We start from the raw sequence: 25,825 nt of genomic DNA on the forward strand, positions 1-25,825 counted from the left end.
GCAGACAGCACTGTTATGCAGATGTGAACTCTGATGGGAAGAACTGATTGAACTCATACCGCTAAAGGGCCAAACGCGGGGACAGGACATTTGTGAGGCTGTTTTGAGTTGTCTAAAAGCCAAAAGGAATAAACACCACTCACCTGATGTCAGTGTCTACTGATGGTGCACCCAGTATGAGAGGAGCACAGAAGGGCTTTGTGAATTTACTTCAAAAGTCGCTGGATCAAGAGCTGATGATGTTTCACTGCATCTTGCACCAAGAAGCACTGTGCGCTCAAACATTCCCCCCTGAATGTGTGCAAGTGATGAACCTCGTTATTAAGATAGTGAACAAAATAATTGCAAACGGGTTAAACCACCGACAGTTTTGTTCATGGTTAGATGAAGTCAAGAGCGCATATTTGGATCTCCTGCTGCACAACAGAGTTCGGTGGCTGTCAAGGGGAGACGTGCTGAAACGCTTCGCTGCTTGTCTGGAACATGTGAAAACCTTCTTGGAAAGCAAAGGCCTCAGCTATCCCGAACTGGGAGACCTCAATTGGCTGGAAAAGTTTTATTTCATGGTGGATATGACAAGTCACTTAAACACGCTGAATAAAAATCTCCAGGGAAAGGGAAGCACGGCCCTGCAGTTGCTGGAGCATGTTCTGGCGTCTGAGCGCAAGATGACAGTGTTTGCCAGAGATGTACAGAGAGGTACGCTCTCTCACTTCCCATCCCTGAGAGAGTTCAAAGAAGAGAACAAGCACATAAATTGTGATTATTTACACCGTGCAATTATGGCAATGCAAGCTGCATTTGGAGAAAGATTCAGCAAGTTCAGAAAGGAAAAAAACACTCTGTCCTTCCCTGTCACACCGCTGGACATCGACCCATCCCTGCTGAACATATCCGCATTCACAGGGATAAGTCAGCCCGATCTTGAAATTGAACTGGCCGACATAGCGGATAAAGACTTATGGGTGTCCAAGTTCAAAAGCCTGACAGCGGATCTCGAAGAAGTCGCCCGTCAGAAGGCCACTCTCGCTAAAGAGCACAAATGGAATGAAACCCGAAGAGGATGAGAGCACACTGAAATGGACTTGTCAAAAAACGTTCCTAATTTTATGTTTACTTTTTTAAAACTGCTAAGCTGCAACTATATTTTTTTTATATTAAAGTGGGCTACATTTTATTTTAATTTTACAGAAATACGGGAAGGACTCAAAAAGGCCTGCATTGTTCAGTGTTTAATTTATTTCAAAGTAGGCCTACACATGCACATTGCACTTCTGTTTGTTGTATTCTGTTGTTACAGGTAAAATTAAAAAAAGATTACAACTTTTGAAAGTTTATAAGCAGTGTTATGTTTTGCGGCTCCAGACTATTTTTCTTTAGTGGAAGAGGGGGCAAAATGGCTCTTTTGATAGTAAAGGTTGCCGACCCCTGCTCTAGCTGCACAGAGCGAGGGGTCCTGTCTCCCAGCAGCAACCCCAGCTGCTCACTGTATGGTAACCCTAACAGGTTCTAAATCGGCTTCAAATTTAGCAACCAGTTCCAGTGAACCGGCTCCAGCTCATGACTGTACATAGGTATCTGTGCCTCCCACAAACCCCCTAAACCCCCAGGGACCCCTCCAGCCTGGACATAGGTATCTGTGCCCCCCAGAAACCCATAAGCCCCCCAGGGACCCTTAGAGCCTTGAAGTACGTATCTCTCCTCCCCAGAAACTCCCTAATCCCTTCCAGGACCCCTCTATACCCGGGGACCCTTACAGCCTGGAAATGGGTATCAGTGCCCCCTAGAAATCCCCTAATCCCACCCGGGACCCCAACAGCCTGGACGTAGGTATCTGAGCTCCCCACAATCCCCCTAAGCCCCCCCCAGAACCCCTACAGCCTGGAGAGAGGGCTGGGGGTCCCCTCGAAACCCCTAAGCCCCACCGGGACCCATACAGCCTGGAGAAAGGGCTGGGGGCACTCCCAGAACCCCCTAAGCCCCACCGGGACCCATACAGCCTGGAGAAAGGGCTGGGGCACTCCCAGAACCCCCTAAGCCGCCCGGGGACCCCAACAGCCTGGACAGAAGTCTGAGCCCCCCGGAACCCCATAAGCCCCCCTGGACCCCTACAGCCTGGAGAGAGTGCTGGGGGGCCCCCAGAACCCCCTAAGCCCCCCCGGGACTCCTACAGCCTGGAGAGACGGCTGAGGGGCCCCCAGAACCCCCTAAGCCCCCCAGGACCCCTGTAGCCTGGAGATAGGGCTGGGGGGGCCCCAGAACCTCCTAAGCCCCAGTGACAGCTGCAGTGACACCGTGTGGCCACAAAGGGTAATGCACAGAGCATTTCTCACGAAGCAACAGTGACACCGTGTGGCCACACCAGATAATGCACAGAGCAGTTCCTGCATGGAGCCACAGTGACACCGTGTGGCCACGCAGGGTAATGCGCAGAGCATTTCTAACGGAGCAAAAGTGACACTGTTTGGCCACACAGGGTAATGCAGATGGGATTTCTCATGGCGCTACAGTGACACCATGTGGCCACAAAAGGTAATGCAGAGAGCATTTCTCACAGAGCAACAGGGACACCATGTGGCCACGAAGGGTAATGCAGAGAGCATTTCTCTCAGAGGAACAGTGACACCGTGTGGCCACGCAGGGTAATGCACAGAGCAGTTCCTGGAGCCAAGTTGGCAGTGAGCAGATCAATCACTATAACACACTCTTAGCTCATTGATAGTGGTGGCCGCACCACTCCCAGCTGGACGGCTCTTACCTGGCATCAGTAATGCTTGCTATCTCATCGCTCTCACTCGCTTTCCATTGCATTTGGTGAGCGGACGCTGACCCTCCACTTCTTTTCTATTGGTACTAACCCAGCACAAAGGGGGGGAACAAACAGGTTAGCATCTCAGTCAGCAACGTTACATAGGTTCTTCTCCCATTTGCCACACCCCAGACCTCCACCCATAACCCTTCTTCCGTTACACCTTCAGGACCACAACTAGAAAGAAGCCTGTTGCAACTACACCCAAAACAGCCACTCTGAACAGGAGACTTGTGTCTTTCCCTAATCTGAATCCCACAGAGCCACATACCCAATGAAGACCAAAACTGGAGTGACAACAGAGGAGGGATTCCAAGCACTGTCCGCTTACTCACACCCAGTTATGTGGAAGGTAGAAAGTTGAGGCCTGTTAATCTCTGCTTAGAAGGATGTCCAGGCTGCTCAGGTCCATGTCTGCCGATTTCTCCTCTGGCTGCTGCTCCTGGATGATTCCTCTGCAAATGCAGCAAGTAACCCAAGCAAAAGCCATCACTACACAAAATTCAATTGGTGCCCGAAATCTTGCCCACATCCCTGCCTCCCTCTCCCATCACATCTGCTTCAGCTCCACTACAGCAGAGACTCAATCAACACCCACAGTCACCGTTGCACTCTAGTGCCCACTACCCTGCAAGATTTCGGTCCCTTCCTACTTGTTCATAGCTCCCGAGACCAAGCCTGTGGGGATGCACACCTACCACACCTGCCCATGTCCTAAGAAAGGAGACAGCACAAGGAAAAGGCAAGGACAGAGAGAGTGACAGACAGAGTGTGTGTTGGCCAACACATTAGAGGAGAGAGACAGAAAAACGTGGGAGGAAGTCAAGAAACTCACTAGCTGGAGTCACCCCCCCGGTCCAACTCTCTGCTGCGTAGGACACAGTGCTTGTGGACAGAGAAATGACCAGCCCCTGACAACGCGGACCTTGTCTCCCTCGTAACAGCTAGTCAGGAATCTTCCTACAAACTGAGCCACAGCTAACGACCAGTCCAACCCTGGAGGCAGGTGGGCCATTACCAGAGTCTTCAGTGAACTAGACACTTATCTCACTGGTGGTGATGGCTGCTCCACTCCCACCTCAACGGCATCGCCATAGCCTGGCATCAACAAACGCTCGCTGTCTCACGACTCTTGTGTGCTTTCCATCTCACAACGGGGACCTCTCTCTCTCTCTCTCTCTCTCTCTCTCTGTGGTACTAAGCACAACACAAGAGGGAAAAACAAAAGTTATCATCGGAATCTGCTGTGTTGTGTAGGTTCTTCTTCTCTCATCTCCCATTACACCTGTATAGATACAATTAAAAAGCACACAACGCACACTCGACATGTGGAGCTCCTTGCCAGAGAATGCTGTGAAAGCCAAGACTATAACAGGGTTCAAAAAACAACTAGGTAAATTCATGGAGGACACATGCATCAATGGCTATTGGTGAGGATGGGCAGGGATGGTGCCCTTAACCTCTGTTTGCCAGAAGCTGGGAATGAGCAACACAGGATGGATCACTTCTCGATTCCCTGTTCTGTTCATTCCCTCTGAAGCACCTGGCGTTAGCCAGTCAGAAGACAGGATACTGGGGTAGATGGACCCTTGGTCTGCATAACTTTTGAACGTAAGAATGGCAGTGCTTGGTCAGTCTATTGCACCTGCACCCAATAGAGCAGGGGTCCCCAACCTTTTAGTGTGGCGGGCACCAGACAACTAGCCACCGAGGAGCGTGGTCACTAAACAAGCAGCCGCCGAGAACCAGCGTCATCACTGCCGAGAACCAGGGTCATTGAGAGGCGCAGCCGCCGAAAATCAGCAACATTTCGGCAGCAAAGCTTCTTGATGATGCTGGTTCCGGGTGGTATTTCGGCCGCTGCTTGTTTGGCAATTAGTAGGCAGGTGCACATAGCTGTCTCGGCCGGCATCATGGCACCCACAGGCACCGCATTGGGACTCCTGCAATTGAGTCACACTAAAGGAGACTATTGTCTCTTCTCCTCATCATAATCCCACAGCTACTCCCACAATAGTGAAATTCTCCTCCCACACCCAGAACAAGGAGGAAAACTTTTATGAGAAACCCAACCCACCTAAAGGGAAGCAGCTGCCTGTACTCAGCTTCTACCCTGCATTTACCTTAGGCTTCAGATGTGACGCTAAAAGTCATGAAGTGTAGTTATGCAGAAGGCAGAAAGTGAGGACTGTTCATGTCTGCTTAGAACGATGTCCAAGCTGCTCAGATGCAGTCTCTCCTCCGGCTACGGCTCCAGAACAACAATTCCTCTGTTAGAACAGCTAAAAAAGCCAAGCATGAGCTGTCATTACACAGAGCTCTTGCCCTCATCCCTGCCTCCCTCTTCCATCCTACCTTCATCGGCCCCCCACGATGAGACCAAGTTAACACTGACAGTCACCGCTGCACTAGCACCGACAGCCCTCCATGATTTTCATCCCCTCCTACTACTCCATGGCTCACGAGACATGCCAAACACACGTGCCAGTGGTCTATAAAGGGAGACGGCACAAGAAGGGAGGCGAGGAGAGAGAGTGTGTTGGCCAACACACTAGAGTAGAGAGCGAGAGAGAAACATGGAAGGAAGTCAAGCAACTCATCACCTGGAGTCATCCTCCTCGATACAACCTTCTGCTGCGGTGGAGAAACTGTTCCTGACCAGAGAAGTGAGCCACCTCTGAAAATAGGACCTTTTCTCCCTCGTAACCCACAGCTAGTGGGGAACCTTTTCCTACACACCCAGCCCTACATTACCGGGCTACCCAGCTTGAACTCAAGCAGGGTGTGAGCAGAGCCCTCCCCAAACCAGACACTTATGTCACTGACAGTGGCTTCTACTCAGCTCCCAGATGGATGGTGCTTGTCTGGGATCAACAATGATCGCAGTCTCACAGCTCTCACTTACTTTCCACCATGTCCCGGAAGTAGACTGACTCTTGACTTCTTTTCCCTTGGTACTAAACCCAGCACAAAGGGGAAAAACCCAAAAAATTAGCATCACCGTCTGCAATGTGTTGTTGTCTTTTCATTTCACTTCTCCCATATCCCACGGCTCCGCTCGCAACCCGTCTCCCATTACTACTATAGAACTGCAACTAGAAGGAACCCATTGTAACATCACGCAAAATAGTCTCTTTTTTCAGGAGATTCTTGTCCCTTCCCCAGCCTTAATACCAGAGTCTCTTACCCAGTCAGAAACATGAGGATTATTCACGTCTCTTTAGAAGGATGCCCAAGCTGCTCAGATCCACTTCTGATATAGTCTCATCCAGCTAAGTCTCCTAGACAATTCCTCTGCAAACTAATGAAGCCAAACAAGAACTATCACTACACACAGTACTACGGGTGCTTGGTATCTTGCACTCATCCCTTCCTCCCTCTTCCATCCCATCTACATCGGCCCCACTCGATGAACAGAGACCAAGTTACCACCAACTGTCATTGCTCCACTTTAGCATCCACAGCCCCACATGACTTTCGTCCCCTCCTACTACTCCAGGGCTCCCAAGACCTAACCTGTGGGGATGCACACCTAGCACGCCTGCCCATGTCCTACAAAGGCAGATAGTGCAAGGATAGAGAACGGGTGTGTGTTGGCCAATATAGTAGGGAACAGAGAGAGAGAGAGAGAGAGAGAGAGACACACACACACACACACACACACACACACACACACACAGGAAGAAGGCAAGCAACTCTCCACCTGCAGTCATCCTCCTGGATATAACCTTCTGCTGCAGAGGACACAGCACTACTGGCCAGAGAACTGAGCAACCCCTGAAAATAGGTATCCTGTCTCCCTCATAAGCACAGCTACTCAAAAAACAGAGCAATCACCAAGACAGACACATCTCATTGAGAGTCGCGTCTGTTCTCCCAGTTGCACGGCTTGTTCATGGCAGCAATAATTCTCATGGTCCCATTGCTCTCGCTTGATTTCCATCGCATGAGGGCAGTAGACTCTGATGCGAGCTCTCTTTTCCCTTGGTACTAAATCCAGCAGAAGGGGAAAAAAAAAAAAAAAAACAAGTTACCATCTCTGTTGGCAATGTTGGGGAGGCTCTTCTTTCTACCTCTCCCACACAGTGGTGATCTGCCCTGAACCCTCCTCCCATCGCACCTTTAGCATTACAATCAAAAAGCATCCCTTGAAACAACACCTGAAATACTCACTCTGCACAGGAAACTTGTGCCTTTGCCTCGTCTGAATCCCACAGAGCACCGTGTCCAATGAGGAAATTCAGAGCCTCTGAACAAGACCAGAGCCAGTACAGATGAGGGATTCCAAGCACTGACCGCTTACTCACAGCCAGTTGTGCGGGAGGCAGAAATCTGAGGACCATTCATGTCTGCTTAGAAGGATGTCCAGGCTCCTCAGGTCCTTGTCTGCCACTTTCTCCTTCAGCTGCTGCTCCTGGACAATTCCTCTGCAAGCGCAGGAAATGAGCGAAGCAAGAGCCATCACTACACAAAATTCAATTGGTGCAAGTAATCTTGCCCTCATCCCTGCCTCCCTCTCCCATCCTATCTACATCAGGCCCACTTGGAGAGACAGTCAACATCCACAGTCACCCCTCCACTCTAGCGCCCACTACGATGCATGATTTTCGTCCCCTCCTACTTGTTCATAGCTCCCGAGACCTAGCCTGAGGGGATGCACACATAGCACTCCTGCCCGTGCCCTATGAAGGGAGACAGCAAAGAGAGGGAGAGAGAGAGAGTGTTGGCCAACACAGTAGAGTAGAGTAGAGAAGACAGAGAGAAACAGAGGAGGAAGGCAAGCCACTCACCACCTGGAGTCATCCTCATGGATCCAACCTTCTCCTGCCGAGGACACACCGATCCTGGCCAGAGAAATCATCAGCCCCTGAAAATGGGAACCGTGTCTCCCTCAAAACCACAGCTAGTCAGGAACCTTTTCTTACAAACCCAGCCCCACCTAACAGGGTGTCTCTACCTGTAGCCAGGTGGGCCATGAGCAGAACCCTCAGCAAAACAGATACTTATCTCAGTGATAGTAGCAGCTGTTCTGTTCCCAGATGGACGGCTCCTGCCTGGCACCAACAACGCTCGCAGTCTCATCACTCTCACTCATAAGGGCAGTAGACTTTGACATGTGACATCTTTTTCCTTGATACTAAAATCAGGCGATAAAACAAGTAAGCTACCGTCTGTCAGAAATGTCTCGTAGGCTCTTCTCCCCTCTCACGCACGGCAGGGTTCCGCCCTCTACCCATTACACCTTTAAGACTGAAAGTACAAAGCACCTCTTACAACACCCAACAGAGTCACTCTGCACAGCAGACTCTGGCCCCTCCTCACCCTTAATCCCACAGAGCCCTGTACCCAACAAGCAACCACACTGTCAATGAAGAATACTACAGTGAGTACAGATGACTGAGTTCCAAGCACTGAGCCCTTACTCACAGCCAGTTATGCAGAAGGCAGAAACCTGAGGACTGTTCATGTCTCCTTAGAAGGATGTCCAGGCTGCTCAGGTCCATTTCTGACATTCTCATCCGATTGGGGCTCCTGGACGATTCCTCTGCAAACTAATAAAGCCAAGCAACAACTGTCACTACACAGAACTCTATGAATGCCCTCATCCCTGCCTCCCTCTCCCATCTCATCTACATCAGCCCAACTCAATGAACAGAGACTAAGTCAACACTGACAGTCACCGCTCCACTGTACCGCTCACTACGCTGCATGATTTTCATCCCCTCCTACTTCTTTATAGCTCCTGAGACCTAGCCTGTGGGGATGCACACCTAGCACTCCTGCCTGTGTCCTATGAAGGGAGACAGCACAAGGCGAGGCAAGGACAGAGACAGAGACAGAGTGTTGGCCAACACACTAGAGAAGAGAGTAAGAGAGAGAGAGAAACACTGAGAAAGGCAAGAAACTGATATGGGCCGTGAGCAGAAACTTCAGCAAAACAGACACTTATCTCACTGACAGTGGCGTCTGCTTGACCCCCACATTGACAGCTGTTGCCTGGCATGAACAATGCTCACAGGCTCGCTGCTCTCACTCACTTGCCATTGCATGAGGGCAGCAGACTGATGTGTGACTGCTGGGTTTAGTTCCAAGGAAGAAGTAAAGGGAAGAAAAAAAAATTACCATCTCCGTCTGCAATGTCACGTAGTCTCTTCATTTCACATCTCCTGTATCCCACAGCTCTGCCCTCAACCCATCTCCCATTACTACTTTACAACTTCAACTAGAAGGGATCCATTTTAACTGCACCCAAAATAGTCACTTTGCTCAAGAGACTCTTGTCCCTTCCCCAGCCTTAATCCCAAAGAGCCTCGTACCCAACGAGGAAGCACATGGCCTGTGAAGAAAACTACAGCAAGTACAGATAAGGAATTGAAAGCACTGACCGCTTACTCACAGGCAGTTGTTCAGAAGGCAGAAAGCTGAGGACTGTTCATGTCTCCTTAGAAGGATGTCCAGGCAGTTCAGGTCCACTTCTGCCAGCTTCTTCTCCAGCTGAGACTCCTGGACAATTCCTCTGCAAACTAATGAAAGCAAGCAAGAACTATCACTACACCAGTGGTTCTCAACCTTTTGTACTGATGATCCCTTTTACATAGAAAGCTTCCGAGTGTGACCCTCCCCTTATAAATTAAACACTTTTTGTATATTCAACACCATTATAAATGCTGGAAGCCAAGTGATGTTTAGGATGGAGGATGACACATTTCACAACCCCCCAAACAACCACCTTGCAGCCCCCTGACAGGACCTAAACCCCAGTCTCAGAACTCCTGCACTACGTAGAGCCCACTTAAGGCCCTCTTCCCTGTGTCGCTTTCGATCTGTCTTAGCCCCACAACACCAACAGTCACCGCTCCAGTCTCGCACTGACTGCCCTGCATGATTTTCGTCCCCTCCTACTTCTTTATGGTTCCCAAGACACAACCTGTGGGGGTGCACACCTAGCTCGTCTGCCAATATCCTAAGAAGGGAGACAGCACAAGGAAAGGCAAGGACAGATTGAGAAAGAGTGTTGGCCAACACTAGAGAAGAGAGAGAGAGAGAGAGAGAGAGAGAAAGAGACACACAAGCAATTCACCACGTGGACTCATTCTCCTAGATGCAACCTTCTGCTGCGTACGACACACTGCTCCTGGCCAGAAAACTGAGCAGCCCCTAAAAATGGTGATCTTCTCTCTCAAAACCACAGCTAGTCAGGAACCTTTTCTTACAAACAGCCTCAGCAAACGGGGCATCCCTTTCAGGAGCAAGGTGGGCCGTGAGCAGACAAATCACCAAAACAGACACTTCTCATTGACAGTGATGACTGTTCCATTCCCCGTTGGACAGCTTTTTCAAGGCATCAATAATTCTCACAGTCCCATCACTCTCGCTCGCTTTCCATCGCATGAGGGCAGTAGACTCTGGCCTGTGACTTCTTTTCTTTTGCTACTAAACCCAGCACAAAGGGGAAAAATAAATCAGTAACCCTTTTAGTCAGCAACTTTGGGTAGGCTCTTATTTTCCCCTCCCGCACACAGTGGGGCTCCGCCCTCAACCCTATTCCCATTACACCGGTAGGACTGCAAGTAGAAAGCACCCCTTGCAATGACACCCAAAATAGTCACTTTGCACAGCAGACTCTGGCCACACACACACACACCCCAAATCTCAACGGGGAAAACGTAGAAATCGGGCTTGGTTTTGGCCTGTAGCTTAATGCTCTTTGTAGCTTGCTGCTTCCGGCAAGCAGGGACAAAGGGGGGAGAGAGAGTCAGGGGTGCACAGCGGACCCACCACAGTCCCAGACTGCACGCCAGGAGAGATCTAGTCATTGAGTGTTGGGGTTCTTAGGAATTGGCTTGTTTTGGCCTTATTTGAAATAGGATTAGCTTGATTTTTGGAATATTGTGAATTCAGGGTTCTTATCTACCCAGTGAAAGTTGGCAAGTATGACTTTGGTCTCTTCCCCAGCCTTAATCCCACAGTGCCCCATACCAAACAAGGAAGGAAACGGCCTATGAAGAAAATTACAGTGAGTACAGATGAGGAATTTCAAGCACTCACCGCTTACTCACAGCCAGTTAGGCAGAAGGCAGAAACCTGCGGACTGTTGAGGTCTCCTTAGAAGGATGTCCAGGCTGCTCACGTCCACTTCTGCATATTCTTATCTGGCGAGGGCTCCTGGATGATTCCTCTGCAAACTAATAAAGTCATGTAAGTACCATCACTACATACAGCACTACTGGTGCATTTAAACTTGCCCTCATCCCTGCCTCCCTCTCCCATCACATCTACATCTGCTCGACTCGATGATCAGAGACTGAGTCAACATCCACAGACACCGCTCCACTCTAGCGCCCACTGCCCCGCATGATTTTCATCTTCTCCTGTTTGTTCATAGCTCCGAGATCTAGCCTGTGGGGATGCACACCTAGCACTTCTATCCGTGTCCTATGACGGGAGACAGCACAAGCAGCAGCAAGGACAGAGAGACAGAGAGACAAAACACACATAGGAGGGAGTCAAGAAACTCACGAGCTGGAGTCATCCCCCTGGATCCAACCTTCTGCTGCAGAGGACACACCCCTCCTGGCCAGAGAAATGACCAGCCCCTGAAAATGGGGACCTTGTCTCCTTCATAACCACTAGTTAGGAACCTTTTCTTACAAACCCAGACCTTGCTAATGGGGCGTCCCTACCAGGAGCTGAGCCGTGAGCAGAGCAATCACCAAAGCAGACACTTATCTCAGTGACAGTGGCCTCTGCTCAACTCCCAGATGGACGGCTCTTGCCTGGTATGAACAATGCTCACAGGTTCGCTGCTCTCACTCACTTTCCATCGCATGAGGGCAGTAGACTCTGACGTGTGACTTTTTCCTTGGTACTAAAGCCAGCAGAAGGGGAAAAAACGAACAAGTTACCATCTCCGTCAGCCATGTCATGTAGTCTCTTAATTTCCTATCTCCCGTATCCCACAGCTGTGCCTTCAACCCATCCTCCATTACTACTTTACACCTGCAACTAGAAGTTACTTTGCTTAGGAGACTCTTGTCCCTTCCCCAGCCTTAATACCACAGTGCCCGGTACTCAACGATGAAGCACAGGGCCTGTAAACAGAGCCGGCTCCAAGCACCAGCTGAGCAAGCTCATGCTTGGGGCAGCATATTCTACAGGGCTGCTTCCACCCAAACCTAGGACAGCACAGCTGCTTTTTGTTGTCGTCATTGTTTGCTGTTCCAGCCATCCTGTAGGGGCAGCGGCGCGAAGGAGGGGGAGCGCCCTGCAGCAAGCTCAGCAGGGCAGCCCACGTCCTTCCCTCCCCGCTGACCGCAGTGGAGCGGAGCCCTCCCGGCAGGCAGCGCGGCAGTCGGGGCTGCAAGGTAAGCGCCCCGCTGAAGCGCTGGCCGCCCCCCTTCTACTAATCTCAGCAGAGGGAGGGAAACAAAAAAAAATTAGCATCTCCAACTGCTATGTCACGTAGTCTCTTCATTTCACATCTCCCGTATCCCAGCCCTCCGCCCTCAACCCATCTCCCTTTACTACTTTACAATCGCAACTGGAAGGCACCCATTGTAAAGGCACCCATAAAAACATTGGCCATTCTTAACTGGCTCAGACCAACGATCCATCCAGCCCAGTATCCTGGCCATTGCCAGGTGCTCCAGAGGGAATTAACCCAACGGGTAATGATCAAGTGATCTCTCTCCTGCAATCCATCTCCACCCTCTGACAAACAGAGGCTAGGGACACCATTCCTTACCCATCCTGGCTAATAGCCATTAATGGACCTAACCTCTACGAATTTATCCAGTTCTCTTTTAAACCCTGTTATAGTCCTGGCCTTCACAACCTCCTCAGGCAAGGAGTTCCACAGGTTGACTGTGTGCTGCGTGAAGAACTTCCTTTTATTTTAAACCTGCTGCCCATTAATTTCATTTGGTGGCCCCTAGTTCTTATTACAGGAAGTAAATATATTTTTCCTTATTCACTTTTTCCACACCTCTCGTGATTTTATATACACCTCTATCATATGCCCCCTTAATCTCCTCTTTTCCAAGCTGCAAAGTCCTAGCCTCTTTAATCTCTCCTCATATGGGATCCATTCTGAACCCCTAATCATTTTAGTTGCCCTTCTCTGAAGCTTTTCTAATGCCAGTATATCTTTTTTGAGATGAGACCACATCTGTACCCAGTATTCAAGATGTGGGAGTACAATGGATTTATATAAGGACAGTAAGATATTCTCTGCCTTATTCTCTATTCCTCTTTTAATGATTCCCAACATCCTGTTTGCTTTTTTGACTGCCGCTGCACACTGCGTGGACATCTTCGGAAAACTATCCACGATGACCCTAAGATCTCTTTCCTGATTAGTTGTAGCTACATTAGCCCCCATCACATTGTATGCATAGTTGGGGTTGTTTTTTCCAATGTATATTACTTCACATTTATCCACATGAAATTTCATTTGCCATTTTGTTGCCCAATCACTTAGTTAAACCCAATGAACACTGTTAAGAACTTCAAAAGGTTCCCATGAACTATCTTGAGCAGTTTAGTATCATCTGCAATCTTTGCCACCTCACCTTTCTCCAGATTATTTATGAATAAATTGAATAGGATCGGTCCTAGCACTGACCCTTGGGGAACACAACTAGTTACCCCTCCCCATTCTCAATTTACCATTAATTCCTACCCTTTGTTCCCTGTCTTTTAAGCAGTTCTCAATCCATGAAAGGATCTTCACTCTTTTCCAATGATAACTTTATTTACACAAGAGCCTTTGGTGAAGGACCTTATCAAAGGCTTTCTGGAAATCTAAGTACACTTAGTCCCAAAATAGTCACTTTGTTCAGGAGATTCTTGTCCCTTCCCCAGCCTTAATCCCAGAGTCTCATAACAAACGAGGAAGCACACGGCCTGTGAAGAAAACTACAGCGAGTAGAGGTGAGGAATTGAAAGTGGTCACCTCTTACTCACAGGCAGTTATGCAAAAGGCAGAAAGATGAGGAATATTCATGTCTCCTTAAAAGGATGTCCAGACTGCTCACGGCCACTTCTGCATATTCTCATATAGCGAGGGCTCCTGGATGATTCCTCTGCAAACTAATAAAGTCAAGTAAGTACCATCACTACACAGAGCTCTATTAGTGCATTTAATCTTGCCCTCATGCCCGCCTCCCTCTCCCGTCCCATCTACATCAGCCCCACTTGATGAACAGTAACCAAGTCAACATCGACAGTCTACACTCCACTCTAGTGCCCACTACCCTGCATGATTTTCATCCCCTCTTACTTGTTCATAGCTCCCGAGACCTAGCCTGTGGGGAATCACATGTAGCACACCTGCCCGTGTGCTATGAGGGGAGACAGCACAAGGAGAGGCAAGGACAGAGACAGAGAGAGAAAGAGTGTTGGCCAACACACTAGAGAAGAGACAGAGAAAGAGCAAGGCAAGAAACTCACCAGCTGGATTCATCCCCCTGGATCCAACCTTCTGCTGCAGAGGACACACTGCTTGTGAACAAACCAATAACCAGCCCCTGAAAATGGGGACCTTGTCTCCCTCATAACAGCAGCTAGTCAGGAATCTTTTCTTACAAACCCAGCCCCAGCTAATGGGGCATCCCTACCTGGAGCCAGGTGGGCCATGAGCAGATCCCTCACCAAACCAGACATTTATCTCACTGACAGCGGTGACTGCTCCGCTCCCAGATGTACAGCTAATGCCTGATTTCGACAATGATCGCGGTCTCGCTTTCCTTTGCATGAGGACAGTAGACTGATACGTGACTTCTTTTCCCTTGGTACTAAACCCCACACAAGGAGAAAAACAAGCAAGTTACCATCTCAGTAGGCAAATGTCACATTGGCTCTTTTCACCTCTCCCACACGGGGGAGCTCCGCCCTCAACACTCTTCCCATTACACCTTTAGCATTACAACCAAAAAGCAGCCCTTGCAACAGCACCCGACAGTCACTCTGCGTAGCAGACTCTGGCCCCTCCCCAGCCTCAATACCACAGAGCCCCGCACTCAACAAGGAGATACACGGCCTGTGAAGAATACTACACCAAGTATAGATGAGGTATTCCACTGGCACCGACCGCTTACTCACAGCCAGTTATGCAGGAGGCAGAAAGCTGAGGACTGTTCATGTCTGCTTAGAAGGATGTTCAGGTCCACTTTTGAGAGTCTCTCCTCCAGACAGCGCTCCTGGACAATTCCTCTGCCAGTGCAGTTGCAAAAGCCAAGGATGAGTCAGCATTCCACAAAGCTCTGAAGGTATGTGAAATCTTGCCCTAATCTCTGCCTCCCTCTCTCATTTGGTCTACATCAGCCCCAGGCGATGATTAAAGACCAAGTCAACACCCACAGACTCTGCTCCACTGTGGCACCCACTAATATGCATGATTTTCATACCCTCCTAATTCTTCATGGGTCCCAAAGACAGACTGTGTGGATGCACACCTAGTACCCTTTTCCCGCGTCCTACATAGGGAGACAGCACCAGGAAAGGCAAGGAACGGAGAATGAAAGAGCAAGAGTGTTGGCCAACACAATAGAGAAGACAGAAACATGGGAGGAAGGCAAGTAACTCGAGTCATCCTCTAGATGCTACTTTCTGCTGCGTAGGACACACTGCTCATGACCCGAGGAATCATTAGCCCCTGAAATTGGGAACCTTGTCTCTTACAACCACAGCTAGTCAGGAACCTTGTCTTACAAACCCAGCCCTAGCTAACAGGGCATCCCTACCAGCATCAACGTGGGCCATGAGCAGAGCCCTCACCAAAACAGACAGACACTTATCTCACTGACAGTGACGGCTCTTCTGCTGCCAGATGGACGGTTTTTGCGTGGCATCAACCATGCTCACGGTCTCATCGCTCTCGCTCGCTTTCCATCACATGAGGGCAGTAGACTGGCACATGACTTCTTTTTCTTTGGTACCAAATCCAGCAGAGGAGGGAAAAAAAAAATAGCATCTCCATCTGCACTGTCGTGTAGTCTCTTCATTTCCCATCTCCCGTATCCCAGAGATTCACTCTCAACCCATCTCCCATTACTGCTTTACAACTGCAAGTCGAAGATACCCATTGTAACAGCACCCAAAATAGTCACTTTCTCAGGAGACTCTGGCCACTTCCTAGCCTTAATCCCACAGAGCCTTGTACCCAACGAGGAAGCACACAGCCTGTGAATAAAAGTACAGCGCGTACAGATGAGGAATTCCAAGCACTCACCGCTTACTCACAGCCATTTATGCAGGAGGCAGAAGGCTCAGGACTGTTCATGTCTGCTTAGAAGGATGTTCAGGCTGATCAGGTTCACTTCTGAGAGTCTCTCCTCCGGGTAGGGTTCCTGGACAATTCCTGTACCAGCGCGGCTGCAAAAGCCATGCATGATCCAGCATTACACAGTTGTGAAGGTGTGTGAAATCTTGCCCTCATCTCTCGCTCCCTCTCCCATTCCATTTACATCAGCCGCACATGATGAACACAGACCGACTCAAAACCGACAGTCTCCAATCCACTCTCATCCCTTCTACCCCACATAATTTTTGTCCCCTCCTACTTCTTCATTACTCCCAAGACCCAAGCCTGTGGGGAGCACACCTGCCCATGTGCCATGAAGCAAAATGAGGCAAGGACAGATTTAGAGAGAGTGTGTTGGCCAACACACAGAGAAAAGAGAGAGAGATTAACACAGGAGGAAGGCAAGCAACTGCTAACCTGGAATCATCCTCCTGGATCCAAGCTTTTCTGCAGAGGACACACCGCTTGTGAACAGAGAAATGAGCTGATGCTGAAAATGGGGACCTTGTCTCCCACATATCCACAGCTCGTCAGGAACATTTTGTTACACACCGAGCCGTAGCTAACTGGGCATCTGTACTTGAAGCCAAGTGTTAGGTGAGGGCTCTGCTCACTTCCCAAGACACTTCTCTCACTGACGGTGACGGCTGCTCGGCTCCAAGCTGGACAGCTCTTGCCTGGCATCAGTAATGTTCGCTGTCTCCCCGCTCTTACTTGCTTTCCATCGCACGAGGGGAGCAGACTTGGACCCTCCACTTCTTTTCCCTTGGTACTAAACCCAGCACAAGGGGGGAAAACAAATCAGTTACCACCTCAGTCAGCAACATGCATAGTTTTTTCTTCTCGCATCTACCGCACCCCAGGGCTCCATCCTCAACCCTCCTCCAATTACAGCTTTAGCACTGCAACTAAAAAGCAGCCCACTGCACCTACATGCAAAATACTAACTTTGCACAGGAGACTTGTACCTCTCCCTCATCTGAATCCCACAGAGCACCGTGTTCAATGAGGAAATTCACAGCCTCTGAACAAAACTGAAGCCACTACAGATGAGGGATTCCAAACACCGACTGCTTAATTAGAGTCACATGCTTAACAGCCTCACCTGACTCTTAGCAGGTTAATTGGAGTCAGGTGTTCTCATTAGCCTGGAGCAGCCCCTGCTCTGGTCACTCAGGGAACAGAAAACTACTTATCCAGAGGCAGGTTTATCTCCCTTCTATAACTCTGCTGTTCCCAACTGGCCTGGGTCTATCACAGCAGATGCTGGATAGAGAGAGATTTCACAAAAAGCACACACCTGCTCCTCGAATATCATGACAGCACTCCTTAGCTCCACTGCCAAGTGAAAAACATGTAGATTGTGCAGGTCTGGTTCCTCCAGCTGCTGCTCCTCTGTCTGGGGCGGCTCCATGGGCCTTGAGCAGGCCTCTGCAAGAGCAGCAAACCACCTATGGAAGAGCCATCACTGTCCAACATGCTACCGTGCTAGATATTTTACAATACCTGCCTCCACTCTCGCACCCACAACCCCACATGATTTTCATCCCCTCCTACTTCTTCCTGGCTCCTGAGACCTAGCCTGTGGGGATCCACACCTACCCGTGTCCTACTAAGGGAGACAGCACAAGAAGAGGCAAGGACAGAGAGCATGTGTTGGTCAACACAGAGGAGAGAGAGAGAGAGAGAACAACATGGGAGGGAGTCAAGAAACTCACGAGCTGGAATCATCCCCCTGGATCCAACCTTCTGCAGCAGAGGACACACTGCTTGTGGACAGAAAAATGACCAGCCTCTGAAAATGGGGGACCTTGTCTCCCTCGTAACCACTAGTTAGGAACCTTTTCTTACAAACCCAGCCCCAGCTAATGACAAGTCCTGGCCTGGAGGCAGGTGGGCTGTTAAGTGTCTGGTTTGGTGAGGACTCTGTTTATCTCACTGATGGTGACATCTTCTCCACTCCCAGCTTCATGGCATCTGTATAGCCTGGAATCCACTACCCTCACTGTCTCACAGCTCTTGGGCACCTTCCATCTCACAATTGGGGTGGGCTCTTACCCTTCACTTCTTTCTCCGTGGTACTAAGCACAACACAAGAGGGAAAAACAGAAGTTATCATCGGACTCTGCAGTCTTGTGTAGGTTCTTCTTCTCCCATTACACCTTTATAGATACAATTAAAAAGCACGCAACGCACACTCAGCCTTTGGAGCTCCTGGCCAGAGAATGCTGTGAAAGCCAAGACTATAATGGGGTTCAAGAACTAGGTACAGTAACTCCTCACTTAACGTTCTCGTTATGTTCCTGAAAAATGCGACTTTAAGTGAAACGATGTTAAGCGAGTCCAATTTCCCCATAAGAATGAATGTAAATGGGGGGTTACGCTGCAGGGAATTATTTTTTGCCATACAGTACTATAGTTGGGGGGTGCCCCCGCCTTACCCCACACGGGCACAGCCCACTGGCACTGGAGATGAGGCAGGCAAGGAGGCTGAAGGTGCTGTAGGCTAGGAGAAGCACATTGCACAGGAGCAGCGGCAGCTTCCCCTCTCTGCAAGCACCAGGGTCGGGGGCCTCAACCCTCTGCCGCCTCTTTCCCCAAACCCCCACCCTTAACCTGTCTCTTCCTCCCCGCTCCTTCCCCTTTACTTCACACACCAGCTCCTCACTCCTGCCTGCAGCAATCAGCTGGCCTGCGGCATTTGGAAGCAGGGGAGGGAGGGGGAGCCTGCACAACGAGTCTTCACTCCCCGTCCCCGGACGCCACAAGCCAGCTGATTGCCACAGGCAGGAGGCCACGGGGGAAGACACTGATCCGTGGGGTCTGCTGGCAGGCGGGAAGTGCTGGGGGGGCATAGGAGAGCTGATGGGGGGCTGCCGACTGTGGACAAAGCAGGCAGCCAAACGCCATTATAGCAAAGCATTGCACAACTTTAAATACAGCATGTTCTGTAATTGAGCAGGGACGTAAGATTGAAACAATGTTAAGCGAGAGGATGTTAAGTGGAGAGTTACTGTCAATTCATGGAGGATGAGTCCATCAACGGCTATGAGTCAGGATGAGCAGGGATCGTGTCCCTGGCCTCTGTTTGCCAGGAGCTGGGAATGGGTGACAGTGGATGGATCACTTGGTAATTCCCTGTTCATAGACTCATAGACTTTAAGGTCAGAAGGGACCATTATGATCATCTAGTCTGACCTCCTGCACAACACACCCATCCACTTCTATAAACAAACCCCTAGCCTCTGTCTGAATTATTGAAGTCCCCAAATCGCAGTTTGAAGACCTCAAGCTGTAGAGAATCCTCCAGCAAGTGACCCGTGCCCCATGCTGCAGAGGAAGGCGAAAAACCTCCAGGGCCTCTGCCAATCTGCCCTGGAAGAAAATTCCTTCCCGACCCCAAAAATGGCAGACCACCAACCCCTCCCTTCACTAGCCTGTCAGTTCTTCTGCCTAGGTCTAAGTCTCCCCTGAAAACTCCCAGTGAAACTCCCGTTTACAGCTCTGTTTGCTGGTTGCTGTGCAGCTGCAGCTGTCTATGCTACTGCCTGGCTGGCTGGCTACCTTTATAGGACCCTGTAATCGGTTGGGCCAGGGCTCGACCCTCCTGAGGCAGGAGGGGAGCTACACCCACTCTTTCCGCATCCGCTGTTACAATGGGCTGTGCAGCAGCAAACAGTACAATGAGCTCAGGCCCTTTGGTGCAGGGGCCCAGCAGCAAACAGCACAATAAGGGGGCCCAGGCCCTGTGGTGCAGGGGCCCAGCAGGAAACAGTCATTATATGGGCCCAGCAGGAAACAGTCATTATATAGGCCCAGGTCCTTAGACCAGAGCATTGGGTGAGGGGGAAAACTGCCACCCACGAGTGAGGTGGCAGGGGGGACACAGGCCCACCCACTCAACTGTGTCCCAGCCCAGGACACTAGTAGTGACCATCGCCGCTGCTGGTCAGTGGGGTCCTGACCGCAACACACTGACATCGGTACCTCCGTGTCTGCAGCCTGACAGGGGTCGGCTACCCCAGGGCTACTTCCACTTTCCCCCTCAGGGCCTACCTCGTCACTTGCACCGGGTCCAGGCCAGTCAATCAGCATAGGCTCCTCTCGGCCAGGGCTTGGTGGCAGCTCCAGCAGCTCCTCAGGGAAGTCGGGCCAGGTGTGCTCAGGCAGCTCCTCCGGGTAGCAGCAGGGCCAGGAAGGCTCCGGCCAGTCAGGACAGCTGCCTCAGGCCCTGGAGGGATCCCAGTCACGAGCTCTTGGTGGCACCTCTGCTCCCTTCAGCCGCCGGCCCTGACTGAGCTCTGGCAGCCTGCTTTTCTACTTCCTGTCCCGCCCCTTGACTTCCAGGGGGCGGGGACAGGTGGTGGTGGCTCCGCCCACTTGGGTGTCTGCAAGGGCACTCCCTCTGCTGGGCAGGAGGGGAGCCACACCCACTCACTACAGACCCCTACACGGATAAACCCCGCCCCCTAAGCAGGGCTCAGCTTCTCCCCCAGCACCCTGCTCCTACCAGCCTGCACACATACAAACTCCACAAAATACAAAAACCTGCTCCTCCAACAGAACTCCCAGTGAAACTCCCCTATTTGCAGCACTGTTTGCTGACTGCTGTGCCACTGCAGCTGTGTTTGCTGCTGCCTGACTGGCTGGCTACCTTTATAGGACCCCTAATCAGATAAGCCCCACCCCCTAAGCAGGGCTCAGCTTCTCCCCCAGCACCTTGCCCCTACCAGCCTCCACACATACAAACTCCACTAAATACAAAAACCTGCTCTTCCAACAGAACTCCCAGTGAAACTCCCCTGTTTACAGCTCTGTTTGCTGGCTGCTGTTCCCTTCTGTTCATTCCTTCTGGGGCACCTGACATTAACCACTGTCGGTAGACAGCATACTAGGCTACATGGACCTTTGATCTGACCCAGTCTGGCCATTCTTACCTTCATATGTTAAGCAGCCTGTTGCACCTGCATCCAAGACAGTCACTGAGCAGAGGAGACTGTTGTCCCTTCCCTTGGTCGTAATCCCACAGAGCCCCATGGCCAACAAGGAGGCTCACAGCCTCTGAAGAAAACTTGAGTGGTACGGATGAGGGATAGAGACTATAATTGTTCACTCACAGCCAGTCATGGAGAAGGCAGAAAGCTGAGGACTCTTCATCTCTGCTTACAAGGATGTCCAGGCTGCTCAGGTTCACTTCTTCCAGTTTCTCCTCCGGCTCCAGCTCCTGGACAATTCCTCTGCAAACTAATAAAGACAAGCAGGAACTATCACTACACAGAGCTCTATTAACACCCTCCTGTGATGAAGTGGGACTGTTCTTACTGGGGTCTGGGAATGCTGTCTTGGTGCCTCAGTGTCTTCTATGCGGTTCTTAAGTGTCTAGCAAAGCAAAAGGCCAGGGCACCTGAATGCCTGACACTCTGTCTCCTAGCAACTGATGGCCTGGGCCCTCCTCTGCAAAGGTGCCGGCTGAAGGTGTTGGAGACAAAGGGGTCAGGTGACCTCCTGGCCCGGGAAAGGGGCTGAGCAGAGAGGAGGGGCTGGAGGGGGTTGGGCAGACTGGAGCTGGCTGGGGAAGGAAGGGAAGGACAGACAGGGCTCTGATCCCCCAGTGGGGGCTGTGGGGCTCCCGGGGCCCCAAGATGGACCTAACAGGGGGGATCCTGTTATCTGTGCCTGCAAGACCTGTGTTGGACTGTGTTGCTGTCGTCTAAATAAACCTTCTGCTTTACTGGCTGGCTGAAAGTCCTGGTGAATTGCAGAAAGCCAGGCAGGCAAGTCACCATACGGTTCTCCCGGTCATCATAGACCCAGCTATCTACATTTCTAATAATCGAATCTCCCATTACTAACACCTGCCTTTTCCTAGAAACTAGAGTTCCCTCCCCCGGAGAGGCAACCTCAGTGCGAGAGGCAACCCCAGCACCATCTGGAAGGAGGGTCCCAACTACGGAAAGGTTTCCCTCTGCTCCCATCGACTGCTCTACTTCCCTGGGCCGTTCTTCCTCCTCAACAGCACAGGAGCTGTCTGAGCCGAGGTGGGACAATTCTACAGTGTCCCGGAAAGCCTCATCAACATACCTCTCTGCCTCTCTTAGCTCCTCCAGTTCCACCACCCTGGCCCCAAAAGTCCATACATGGTCTCTGAGGGCCAGGAGCTCCTTGCACCGACTGCACACATACGCCACCCATGCACAGGGCAGGTAATCATACATGCAACACTCAGTGCAATAAACTGGATAACCCCCACTCTGCTGCTGGGCTTCTGCCTGCATTGTCTCCTAGTTAGTGGAAGGGTGGTTTACAGAAAAGAGATTTGGAATGTGGTTCCGTTTACAGGTTTTAGGGGAGGGCCACGGGAAAGGGCTTATGACTGGAGAGAGACTCCCACTCCCTTCCCACTCCCCTTCTAAACTCCCTTGTGAAACTTGCTGGTTGCTTCTGCGCAGCTTTATAAAGCCCTGGCCTGAGTGAAAGCCTCGCCCACTGATTAAGGCTCAGCCAATTACCAGAGGCTTTGAGCTTTCAAACCTGCCTTCAACTCCCAGCCAGAGCACACAGTCCCTCATACAAACAGAGTGACAAACACAAGCTCAGCACACAGCAAGTAACCCCCAAACACAAACACACACTACAGACAGTCATTTACCCCACAAATGCTGTATTAGCTCCTCCTTCACCTGGAAAACTCCCTTGGGAAACTCCCTGTTAGCAGCCCCTGGTCATGTGAATGCCCCGCCCACTGATTAAGGCTCAGCCAATTACCAGAGGCTTTGAGCTTTCAAACCTGCCTCCAACTCCCAGCCAGAGCACACGGTCCCTCAAACAACCAAACAGACTGACAAACACAAGCTCAGCACACAGCAAGTAACCCCCAAACACAAACACACACTACAGACAGTCATTTACCCCACAAATGCTGTATTAGCTCCTCCTTCACCTGGAAAACTCCCTTGGGAAACTCCCTGTTAGCAGCCCCTGGTCATGTGAATGCCCCGTCCACTGATTAAGGCTCAGCCAATTACCAGAGGCTTTGAGCTTTCAAACCTGCCTCCAACTCCCAGCCAGAGCACACGGTCCCTCAAACAAACAAACAGACTGACAAACACAAGCTCAGCACACAGCAAGTAACCCCCAAACACAAACAAACACACACTACAGTCACTTACCCCACAGATGCTGTATTAGTTCCTCCTTCACCTGGAGAACTCCCTTGCGAAACTAAATGTTCGCAAAACTCCCTGGTCACGTGTACGCAGCTTTATAAAGCCCTGGCCTGAGTGAATGCCCCGCCCACTGCTTAAGGCCCAGCCAATTACCAGAGGCTTCGAGCTTTCAAACCTGCCTCCAACTCCCAGCCAGAGCACACAGTCCCTCATACAAACAGAGTGACAAACACAAGCTCAGCAAACAGCAAGTAACCCCCAAACACAAACAAACACACACTACAGACAATCACTTACCCCACAGATGCTGTATTAGCTCCTCCTTCACCTGGAGAACTCCCGTGCGAAACTCCCTGTTCGCAAAGCTCCCTGGTCACTTGTGCACGGCTTTATAAAGCCCTGGCCTGAGTGAATGCCCCGCCCACTGATTAAGGCTCAGCCAATTACCAGAGGCTTTGAGCTTTCAAACCTGCCTCCAACTCCCAGCCAGAGCACACGGTCCCTCAAACAACCAAACAAACAGACTGACAAACCAAACCTCAGCACACAACAAATAACCCCCAAACACAAACAAACACACACTACAGACAGTCACTTACTCTATTAGCTCCTCCTTCACCTGGAGAACTCCCGTGCGAAACTCCCTGTTCGCAAAGCTCCCTGGTCACTTCTGTACAGCTTTATAAAGCCCTGGCCTGAGTGAATGCCCCGCCCACTGATTAAGGCTCAGCCAATTACCAGAGGCTTTGAGCTTTCAAACCTGCCTCCAACTCCCAGCCAGAACACACGGTCCCTCAAACAAAACAAACAGAGTGACAAACACAAGCTCAGCAAACAGCAAGTAACCCCCAAACACAAACAAACACACTCTAGAGACAGTCACTTACCCCACAGATGCTGTATTAGCTCCTCCTTCACCTGGAGAACTCCTGGTCACTTGTGCACGGCTTTATAAAGCCCTGGCCTGAGTGAATGCCCCGCCCACTGATTAAGGCTCAGACCATTACCAGAGGCTTTGAGCTTTCAAACCTGCCTCCAACTCCCTGCCAGAGCACACAGTCCCTCATACAAACAAACAAACAGACTGACAAACACAAGCTCAGCAAACAGCAAGTAACCCCCAAACACAAACAAACACACACTACAGACAGTCACTTACCCCACAGATGCTGTATTAGCTCCTCCTTCACCTGGAGAACTCTCTTGGCGAAACTCCGTGTTAGCAGCCCCTGTTCACAAAGCTCCCTGGTCACTTGTGCGCAGCTTTATAAAGCCCTGGCCTGAGTGAATGCTGAGTGATGAGGGGCAACATTCCCAGGAAAGGGGGGCTGGCCGCGTTCCACCTGGGAAGGAGGAAGGAGGAAGGAGGGCCCCAGGTCTGCTCCTCTGCGGGGCTTGATGCTCCAGACTCCGGGTTTTTGGTTTACAGGGTGGGCACGGGGCTGCCCCTCTGGAACCAGTACCTTGTTCCCCTGGAGGTAGATGAGAGGGAGGTCACCCGGTACTGGGACACAGGCGCAGAGGTGACGCTGGCCTGGCCCGGCCCGGGGTGGTGTCCCCAGATCGGATGGTGCCCAACACCTACCTGACCCTGAGCGGTGTGAGCGGGACCCCATTCAAGGTGCCCGTGGCAAGGGTACACCTGAAGTGGGGGGACAAGGAGGGCCCTAAGGATGTGGGGGTACACCCACATATGCCCACGGAGGTGTTAATGGGGGGGGACCTCGAGGACTGGCCAAGCAACGCCACAGGTGCCCTGGTCGTGACCCGCTGTCAGAGTTGGCGCAGGGCACTGCACCCGGACAACGGGGAAGGTACTCTGCCCGAGGCGCAGGACCCTAACCTGGTGGGGAGGGAATGCCCAGGGACACGGCTCAGAGAGGCTGCAGCCACAGACCCAGCCGGTGAGAGAGAGCAGGTCCCCATCCCTGTCCCAGCTGCCGAGTTCCAGGCCGAGGTGCAGAAAGATCCCTCCTTGCGGAAGATAAGGGACCTGGCCGACCTCAGTGGGGTACAGACCATGGCGGGAGGTGGCCGGAAAAGGTTCCTGTGGGAGAAGGGGTTCCTGTACCGAGAATGGGCTCCCCCAGGGAAAATGGAGTCGGGGGGGGGGATCAGGAGGCAGCTGGTGGTTCCCCAGAAGTATCACCACCAGCTGCTGTGCCGGGCCCATCACATCCCCCTCTCAGGGCACCAGGGAACCTGGTGTACCCAGCAGAGGCTGCTACGGAGCTTTTACTGGCCTGGGGTCTTTACCCATGTCCGGCAGCACTGCCACTCCTGTGACCCCTGCCAGAGGGTGGGGAAGGCCGGGGACAAGGGGAAAATGGCTGTAGGACCCTTGCCCAGCACAGAGGAGCCTTTCCAGATGGGGGCCAGGGTCAAAAGGGGGGCTCTGAACCAAGAGAGCCCGAATCACAGCCCCTCAGCCTGGAACGCGGGGAGAAGACCCCCAGCCCAGCTTGAACCCCAGGGTTATTGGGGTGGGGAAAGGGCACGGGTGGCATAAGCCTTCCCACTTGCAAACTGCGAGTGCCCTTGAGCCCC

At 51.3% G+C, this 25,825-nt stretch overlaps 4 long non-coding RNA genes across 7 annotated transcripts; all 4 read right to left on the minus strand.

Moving 5' to 3' along the window:
- Positions 1–671: 671 nt before the first annotated feature.
- On the minus strand, positions 672–8,356 carry LOC120375549. 2 transcript variants are annotated; one of them, XR_005586614.1, is made up of 5 exons: positions 8,237–8,356; positions 7,600–7,946; positions 3,145–3,264; positions 2,759–2,853; positions 672–722 (listed from the first exon to the last, which is right to left on the minus strand). It is a non-coding gene; the product is annotated as an uncharacterized LOC120375549 (long non-coding RNA). The 2 variants fall into 2 exon arrangements; XR_005586613.1 differs by lacking the exons at positions 7,600–7,946; positions 8,237–8,356 and having other exon boundaries at positions 3,145–3,971.
- Positions 4,893–7,586, minus strand: LOC120375554. The gene is made up of 3 exons (XR_005586625.1): positions 6,983–7,586; positions 6,647–6,799; positions 4,893–5,091 (listed from the first exon to the last, which is right to left on the minus strand). It is a non-coding gene; the product is annotated as an uncharacterized LOC120375554 (long non-coding RNA).
- A 3,068-nt stretch (positions 8,357–11,424) lies between the features above and the next one.
- On the minus strand, positions 11,425–14,541 carry LOC120375556. Its single transcript, XR_005586627.1, has 3 exons — positions 14,428–14,541; positions 13,764–13,900; positions 11,425–11,678 (listed from the first exon to the last, which is right to left on the minus strand). It is a non-coding gene; the product is annotated as an uncharacterized LOC120375556 (long non-coding RNA).
- A 22-nt stretch (positions 14,542–14,563) lies between these two features.
- LOC120375552 lies at positions 14,564–20,337 on the minus strand. Of its 3 annotated transcripts, none has more exons than XR_005586621.1 (7): positions 20,169–20,337; positions 18,171–18,193; positions 17,413–17,543; positions 16,530–16,884; positions 16,041–16,183; positions 14,912–15,738; positions 14,564–14,604 (listed from the first exon to the last, which is right to left on the minus strand). It is a non-coding gene; the product is annotated as an uncharacterized LOC120375552 (long non-coding RNA). The 3 variants fall into 3 exon arrangements; XR_005586620.1 differs by having other exon boundaries at positions 17,413–17,563; XR_005586622.1 differs by lacking the exons at positions 18,171–18,193; positions 20,169–20,337 and adding an exon at positions 18,052–18,109 and having other exon boundaries at positions 17,413–17,563.
- Positions 20,338–25,825: the final 5,488 nt, after the last annotated feature.

Source organism: Mauremys reevesii, linkage group 12 (genome assembly GCF_016161935.1).
Source record: "Mauremys reevesii isolate NIE-2019 linkage group 12, ASM1616193v1, whole genome shotgun sequence".
In the NCBI taxonomy this organism is placed as follows: Eukaryota; Metazoa; Chordata; order Testudines; family Geoemydidae; genus Mauremys; species Mauremys reevesii.